At 37.1% G+C, this 9,226-nt stretch overlaps 1 pseudogene; it reads left to right on the top strand.

Moving 5' to 3' along the window:
• The first annotated feature begins 3,319 nt into the window (after positions 1 to 3,319).
• LOC134588850 (5S ribosomal RNA) lies at positions 3,320 to 3,438 on the top strand (annotated as a pseudogene).
• Positions 3,439 to 9,226: the final 5,788 nt, after the last annotated feature.

Below are 9,226 nucleotides of genomic sequence, written 5' to 3'. Positions count from 1 at the left end.
ATATATATATATATATAAATATATACATATATACATATATATATATATACGTATATATATATATATTTATTATATAGAGTATAGAAGGGAAACTTCTGTTTTAAAAAAATATCTGAAGAGGGGGCCACACTGCAGCAACCAGTGACCCAGGCAAGGTGTTTTCTAACAAGGTTATTCACTAAATTCCAAAAAAAAGAAGCAAAAATAGCTGATCTGTAAAAATACTTCACGTAAACCATGAAGGTTAGTAAATAGCATTGTAAGCCTATAAGTGCTTTTGCACACATTCTGAGTGAATGGCATAGTTAGAGATCATGAAGCTACCAGAGGACAATCAACAACAACTAAACACTCCTTAGAACTATATTTCAATGTCTTAATATTTATTAAGTTTTAAGCAAACATAGAAAAAGAACAGAAAAGGGGAGAAGTATACCATCAAATTTGGAGGTTATCAAAATTCAGTAGCTTAGAACCACCTGGTAACATTCAGCATAATTGTAGGATGACTTTGCAGCAGCCTCTCCGACGATTGTATATTATTATCAGAAAATCTCAGTCCTAACAAGCTTAATTACAAAGAAAAATTACAAAAGAGAAAATAAAACATTAGTTAATTTTTTGTTTTTTAAAAGACATTGAGTCACCAACCTAGACAGAATAGCTTGTGTAGGTTATACTGTATAGTAATGTGTACCTAACTGAATTGCTGGTTTTATAATCCAATGTTTTCATGCTTGGTATGGATTCCAAATATTATGCTATCTTTAAAAAATGAAAATATCTTGGCAATGAGGTGCTTGTGGAGCATTATAGCCATGGAAGCCAATGGATTTATTCCCATAAACTTGGAGACCATGACTGTAACGGGCCGTTTTGCTCACCAGAGGTTAAAAACCGTTTAGGCGATATTCCCCTTTCCAGATGCACAGGCAGCTACTGTAAGCACCAATCTCCCGAACTGCAAACTACACGAATCCTGGAAACAGCTGAACAGGAAAACCATACGAAAGGTTTACACTCCTGGCAGTCAGCATACAATCCAATTCCCCCAATAACAAGACGACACTTTGTTTTGAGGGTTAAGCAGAATCTGAGTTTAATCACACAACCCCTACTTTTATGGGATTCTCCCATGCAAGGGAGGCACCCACAACAATTAATACATTAACCAATGCAGTACAAGGTACAACCCACACATCTCCTCCCACTACATTATCTGTTAACATAATTAAACTGTGCACAATTTTCCCCAAGTTTTAGATGTACCCCAAGTTCCTATAATACACCTCTAAAAATGGTATCCCCTGATAGCCCTGATCTGGGTGAGCAACATACTCAAAAATCACCCAGATCAGACCAGGGGTTCGGGAGCTATGGAGGTTTAAAGTTTTGACCGTCCGCACAGGCAAAGTAACCGAAAATAGTTCCATGAGGTTTGGCCTTGCGGTCGGTCTCTGTCAGTGTTATAAAATGTCCCAAACGGCTTGCCATTTGTGGGTTTCCTTGTGTTCGTTAGAATCCCCATGTTAGCATTAGTCTTTCTACCGAACGGCGGCTCGTTCGGTAGTTTCAGCACGAATCCACGGAAGTCTGGAGGTCTCAGCGTTGTTTGCCTAGTCGAGTGTCCGATTTTAGTTCCAGACACTCGGTGGCAAAACATAGCTGTTCGGGACTCTAAGATGGCCGCCGCCACGTGTTCGTTTGACGAACAAAGGCCACCCAGCGTTCGTCAATTAAGCTGTGGTTAACCGCAGCTGCTGGGTGGTCAATTGACGGCACACTCCAGTTCCCAGGTGGTCCATCGATCTGTACTTTGTTCGGTAGATTGAATCTACCGAACACCCCGGCAGAAAGGCACGAATAAGCCTTTCTGCAAGGAAAATAAAAGGTTTTAACTGCCGGGCCATAGTCTAAAGGAAGCAGGCGAGCAACCAGGCATCTCCAGTGCACAGTGGCGAGGTTGGTTTCGCCACAATGACTTTTCCTGTAAAAGTGAAAATGTTAAAAGGCTTTGGAGTAATTGTGTTTTGTGCTGTTGGGGATAGCTCAGTACCTTCAGCCTATCAATGTAATGCAGGTTTAAAGAAATTGACAGCAATAATTATTAATGTGGCAACAGTGTGACAATTGCTATGTGCCACGAAGAGTCTCAGTTTATATCAAACCATTCTTAAATTATTCCATCCTAAACCAGGGGATGAGACAGGAGCACTGTAGTCACTAAAACCACTACAGCTGGTAAAGTGGTCTCGGTGCTATTCATAGTTTCATGTCAAACTATTTAGAAGAGGTTTGATTAAAAAAAAGCAGGGCTCACTTTGACACCTAGAGACTGCCCTCCCCCAGCCATACTGATATTGTAAAATCACTACAATTCTGTCTAACCTAGGCAGCATTGATAGACACAGTGCTGGGCTGACCCACCTTTAGTAAACAAAATACAATTTACGGAGGACTGTCCCACAAAGCCAGCTGGTAGAATATCATAAAAACAATACTACAACATGTTTTATATTATAGTGTCTTCATGGGAATATTTTAAATATAACAATGTTTGTGATCATTTGCTTACGTGACATGTGGTGATCCCCACCACAACAGCACTCTGCATAGACATTGTTCACTAATCCATGTCCCTTTAAACACACCATACCTATCAACAAACAAAAGTCATATAGCATCCTGCACACTCCAGTCTCAAATAAAGCACTTAACCAATTTTAAATTAAAAATAATACTCCACCATTATATCTAAAATACGGTATAACCCTTTAGAGTTCATATTTTGCATGTAATTTCATAGCACACTATAACTATAGCTACCAATACTGCAGTACACAATCTCATGTTGCCGTGTTGATTAAGGATTTACAGTTTAAAATGGCAAGTTATTTCGATCAGATGGCAAGGTCTTAAATACATTTATAGGAGAGAAATAGCTTGCCATAACAAGGTCCCTTTCTAGACACAGGTAGTTATTTCTGGTTCCCATGACAACCATTATTTGTCATATTTGTTTAATTTACTTAATATTTCTTTATAAAGACAAACACTTTTTAAATGTCCTTACAAATTAAAGGAGCAGTCCAAGCACCATAACCACTACAGCTCGCTATGCCCTGGCACCCCCATTGTAAGTAGTTTTAAAATGGTTTGTGGGTGTTTCTGGCACCAACATATTCTTCAGCTGTTTGCAATGAACAAATCAAACAAAAGCAATTGAAATAGCCCAACACAACAAATGCTTCAAGTGGTTTCCCCAAATTCAACTGAAAATGCAACTTATAATGACTTCTTTAGTCTCAAAATTATTCAACCCTACGGCCATACCAGTCTGAAAGTGCCTGATCTTGTCAGATCTCAGAAGCTATCCAGACTCGGGCCTGGTTAGTAATTGTATGGGAGACCAACTAGGAACCTCAGGTGCCATAAGCTATCCCTCAGGGTTCTGTTCTGGGACCCCTTCTATTTAACATGTTAATAACTGATCTTAAAAAAGAATTGAAAGCCATGTTTCTGTGTTTGCAGATGACACAAAACTCTGTAAAATAATACAATGTGAGCAAGATATTACTTTGCTGCAGAAGGATTTAGATAGACTAGGGGACTGGGCACTTAAATGGCAGATGAAATTTAATGTTGAAAAATGCAATGTTATGCACTTTGGCGTAAAGGATGCACAAGCAACGTATATCCTTAATGGAAGTGAATTAGGGATAACAACACACAAAAATGACTTGGGAATTGTTATAGACAACAAACTATGCAACAATGTGCAATGTCAATCAGCAGTGGCTAAGGCCAGTAAGGTATTGTCATTCATGAAAATCGGGATGAGAATATCATTTTGCCTCTTTATAAATCACTGGTAAGACCACATATTGAATATGCTGTGCAATTTTGGGCATCTGTTCTAAAGAAGGATATTATGGCACTAGAAAAAGTGTAGAGGCGGGCTACAAAATTAATAAAAGGAATGGAACATGTCAGCTATGAAGAAAGGTTAAAAAATTGAAACCTATTTCGTTTAGAAAAACGTCGCCTGAGAGGGGATATGATAACATTATACAAATATATTCGGGCCAATACAAACCATTGTGTGGAAATCTATTCACAAGCCAGACTTTACATGGGACACAAGGTCATGCATTTAGACTGGAAGAAAGAAGATTTTGTCTAAGGCAAATTAAAGGTTTTTTACTGTAAGAACAAAAAGGATGGGGAATTTTCTGCCTGAAGAATTTGTTTGATGGATGCAAGTCTCTTTTCAGCTATGTAACTATGTAACCCCTCATGGCAAGCATCTTTAGTACTTAGTAGAGCACCTTTTTTGCTGTTAGGACCTGCTGCAAATGAGATGCATAATCTGACAGACAGTGTTCCTGAGGAATCTTAGCCCATGTGCAATGGCCTCCAGTTCGGTAATATTCCTAGGTTTGCATGCTGCAGCCGTTTTCTTTAAATCCCACCAGAGATTTTTCAATGGGATTCAAGTCAGGTGGCTGTGAGGGCCACTGTAGAATTTTCCAGGACTTCCTCAGCAACCAAGCCTTGGTGGAGTTTAAGATACGCTTGGGATCATTGTCTTGTTAGAAGATCCAATGATGCTCAAGCTTCAGGTTTCTCACAGGGGGCATGATGTTTTATCCTAGGATTTTCTGATATTTCAATGAATCCATCATACCTTCCACACACTGCAGGTTTCCAGTGCCAGAGGAAACAAAGCAGCCACAGAGCATCATCAAACCACCACCATCCTTAACTGTGGGCAAAGTATTTTTTTCCAGCATATGCTTAATTCTTCTTCCTCCAGACATAACACTGATCCATTGGGCCAGAATGTTCCAGTTTTGTTTCATCGCTCAACAAAATAGAATCCCAAAACTTCTATGGCTTATTTATATGATTTGGAGCATGTTGAAACCAACTTTTCTTGAGCTTTTGGGTCAGTAGTGGTGTAAGTCCTGGAGTTCTGGCATGGAAACCTCCTGCATATAGTACACGCCTTACTGTGCTCACTGAAGCCTCAAAGCCTGTTATCACCAAGTCTTGCTGCGGGTCTTTTGCAGTCACTCAAGGCTTTTTTACAACTTACCTTCTCAGAAATCTGGTAGCAGACATTTATAGCTTCCTTTTTCTGCCCAGTCCAGGTAGTGTAACCACTGTTTCTTCAACTTTGAATTTGTGAAATATGCTTCCAACGGTGTCTCTAGAAACATTCAGTGCTTTTGCTAGCTTTTTATATCCTCTTCCTTGTTTGTGAAAGGTGATGATTTTGTCTCTTAACTTTTTGGACTATTCTTTAGACTTAGCCATATTCCTAACATGCAATCAAACGTGACACTCAGCAAACCCCTAACCAGTTCGGTTATTTCAAGTGTTCCAGCGCAAGCACATCTAGTGCAACTAATGAGGCCCATGATTAGTTGCATCAGGTGTGCGTGAGACAACACCTCTTTTGCACATTTGTGCTGTTGTGAGGGGGTGTATAATATAGAGAGTGGAAAAGTCATAAGTTGCATTCTCAGTTGAATTTGGGAAAACCACTTAAATCATTTGTTGTGTTGAGTTATTTCTATTGCTTTTGTTTGATTTGTTCATTGCAAACAGCTGAAAATAAAAAGTTTATACAAATATTCCACACTATAATTTGAGTATTGGTACACCGTTATTATTCTTTATATAGAGAAAACAATTTTCTCAGAGCTTTAAAATTATAGTATGGAGATATTGGACAGTAAGTAATTGACATACAAATATACATAGAGAAGAGGTAAAGAAGATACTGCTTAAATGAGCTTACAATCTAGAAAATTTCTGTTTATTACTGTATCTGAGTGTGAGAAGATGAACTTTTCAGTTTCCATATTTGTGTAATGTACTTGTAGGAGGCAGAAAAGTAGTTTAACCAGTAGATTTAACTTAAATAATAGCATAAGTAAAGCATCCAAAAAAAGCTTCAGTCTGCCCCTATCTCGAAGCATGCCTTTATACATTATATTTCATTGTAATGTGTACATCCCATTCTTGTTTAATATTTTATTGAATCTTCAAGAAGACGAAATTTGGAATTATAAAGAATTGCAATTTATAAATTTAACCCCTTAAGGACCAAACTTCTGGAATAAAAGGGAATCATGACATGTCACACATGTCATGTGTCCTTAAGGGGTTAAATAAGTTTGATATTTTCCATTTGACTATTTTTAACCTATAATTTATATTTTCATTCTAAATACAACAGATTATATTACTTTCAGTGCTGTAACACATTTTTCATACTATTATACTTCATTTTCAATAATATTTTCCAAACCATTTCCACTCCAGAGAAGTAATTTTTGCTTCTTAAACTTTCTTCTCTAGCTGGATTCATTACCCTCAAACTCATTTTTGAGGGTATATTATATTTCACAAGTGTCTATTATTGTACCGTATATACGTGTAATAATGTATTTGTATGTGCTCTTTGGGACATTTTTTTTTTTAACTAGAGAACTATCAATGTATCCTTATAATTTTTTTTTGTTTTTCTTATCAATTATAATTTTCTTTAGAGATGTCATGTAAGGTACATATGGGAGCAAATGACTCAAGCATTCCATTTTATACACACATGCAGGTACACTTTAAATACTTTACTTTCCAAACATTCCTTTCTGTGATATTGTGTGATTTTTCTGTGATGAAAAATGTCCTGCCTGTCTTGGGAAACATTGCCCCTGAGGCCAACAATTTCTTTTTTACTTTCCATGTGGGTTTTAGGGCTTTTAGCACCTATGTCTGAGGTTATGCTCACCTGGAATACATTTTCAGTTTTTTTCAAAATTCTTTATTTTTTAAATGTTTTGTATCACACACAATAACAATGTATACGGGAGGGGGACATTGCATGTTGTAATAGAGATACAGTCTGCATAACAATTATTAACACAAAGGCAAAGAATAACACGTTTTTCATCTAATACTGACAACATTGGGTTAAAGGAAATCTGCAAACATTTCCCACTCAATAAGCCTTATCTAAGATAATATCAACTCAAGTGTTGGAATGGGAGAGTCACATCTTCTACCTTCAGGGTTAAGTATGTTAAGCAATCTGTTTATGTTATACTAAATGAACCTACAGAATTAACACCTATTGCCCCCTATTGCCATAAAGATTACTTTTAGCCAATGAGTGACATCCAATTGTTCTGCAGTGGATACATGGCCAACAGAAGTGTACAGCATGCCTTATCAAAGCTTGTCCAACAGCATTCTTCTCTGTGAAGGATAATTACTTCTTGGACATTAACAGATAGACATTGCATAATCACATATCCTGTAAGGTTATACTGAGACATTCTCCTGTGTTCCCTCAGAGTCTTTGGCCAACATGTAGCTCCGCAACCTATTCATACAAATTGAAATGCAAGTCTCTGGTCATATTGACTCTAGAAAATAAAATTTGTTACATTTAAGTGTTAAATATCTTGCTTTATTCTTCTTCATCTAGAGTGTTAAAGTATTGGTGGAACAATTACATGTGGGTGAAGGAGACTTCAGATGTTTCGAATTATATACATAATGAAAAAACACACCTAAAAAGCTGTATAATAATTTCTGACTCATTAGTTGTTTTGTTTTATATCAAACTTAATTTTGTTTGAAAATTCTTTATTTGAAACATTTTCAAATGGATAGCAAGGAACAAAACAAAACAAAAATAAAGATGGTTGTGCTGCAAATAAATAAAGCAAGATGATGCAAAGTTAGCAGAGAACAATATCAGTTGACTGCATCATCAAAGATGTGCTCAGAGACAATGTTCTTTCTATAGCAAAAAAATATATCCAATTAAATACACCAATATTTGGCAGTAAATGATCATAACCCTCTGACACTACAAACATAATAGTCTGACACATATCTGGTATACCATCAAATAAAGATAAAGTTGGGTTTTATATTGCCTTATTTATAAGCTACATCTAGAATAACTTTTCACCTTTTAATTCAATATCTATATTATAATGATTCTTTGTTCTCAATAGTATTAATGCTTCCCTTTCCTCGATGTGTAACAATAACAGAAAAAAACAAACCAAAAAAAAGAAACTAAATGTCATCTGTAAATTGCACAAACTTTTGTTTAATGTTATATTCTTCTTCTGGAAAATGTAATTGTAGGGCATCTAGATCCTGAGTGAAATGCAAAGCTGGAAAAGCGTCAAGGGAAATAAAGTTTTGCAATAACTAGGCACCTACTTCCTGACGACTCCTGCCTTAGATATTGTGTGGTTAATGTGCAAGGAGTCACATACACGTAGAATATAATCTTATACTTTAGAATTAGTAGATGAGGAGTAATGAGTATGAATAATTGAAGGTGTGTGGGGTGTATGTATGTCTGAGAGTGTCTAGTGTTTATGGATTAGTGTAGACGTGTATATAGGTTAGTGGGTTTCAGAATGTTTGAGTGTAAGTATCAGTGAGTGTATGTGTGTGTTAGTCAGTGTGTAAGTGTATGGGTCAGTAAGTATCGAGGATATGGAATAAATTAGCAGATTGGACTGAAAAGCATGAAAAACGATACATCAACCAGTAGTCTCTTTAGAGGCTGGAAGTTATTGCCTAGTTCCGTTAGGAACAATAAACAGTCTGGAAGAAGAGCACCATGCTGCAGACATCTCAATATAAATCCTTATGTACCTCACCAGATCGAGTGCTGAAAAGTCTTGTTCTCCATCTTTTTGCCCTTCTGGGTCAGGAAAAGCTGGAACAACAATCTCCTCATTCAGATGAAAGAAAGAAGTAGTCTCAGGTCTGAACTCTGGAGCTATCTGGAAAATGACCCTGCCCTGATGTAACACTGTAAAGAGTTCCTCTGGTGACAGGGCATGGAGATTTGAAACTCTCTTACCAGAAGCTAAGGCCTAATAGGTGTGATGACACAGACTTCAGTAGATCAAAGGGGGCTGATTTTAAGGTCTTAAAAATCAAAGGCAAATCCTATGGAGGGGAAATTGGCTTGATAGGAGGGTAAAATTTAAGGAAGGCTATCATAAACATGGAGATATCTGGATCAAAGGCCCACTTGAAATTGGAAAGAGCTGAAAGGGATGACAACAAGGACCTTGAGTGTGTTGAAGCTGTAACCATTTTCAAAGCCTGACTGAAAAAATCCAGGATGTATTTAGTGAAAGGAGACACTATATTAGTCCCTCAGGAACAGAAGGCA

The sequence above is a fragment of the Pelobates fuscus genome, chromosome 2, assembly GCF_036172605.1.
Source record: "Pelobates fuscus isolate aPelFus1 chromosome 2, aPelFus1.pri, whole genome shotgun sequence".
Lineage (NCBI taxonomy): Eukaryota > Metazoa > Chordata > Amphibia > Anura > Pelobatidae > Pelobates > Pelobates fuscus.
The sequence above is the reverse complement of the archived record's forward strand: the minus strand, read 5'-3'. Positions and strand labels throughout refer to the sequence as shown.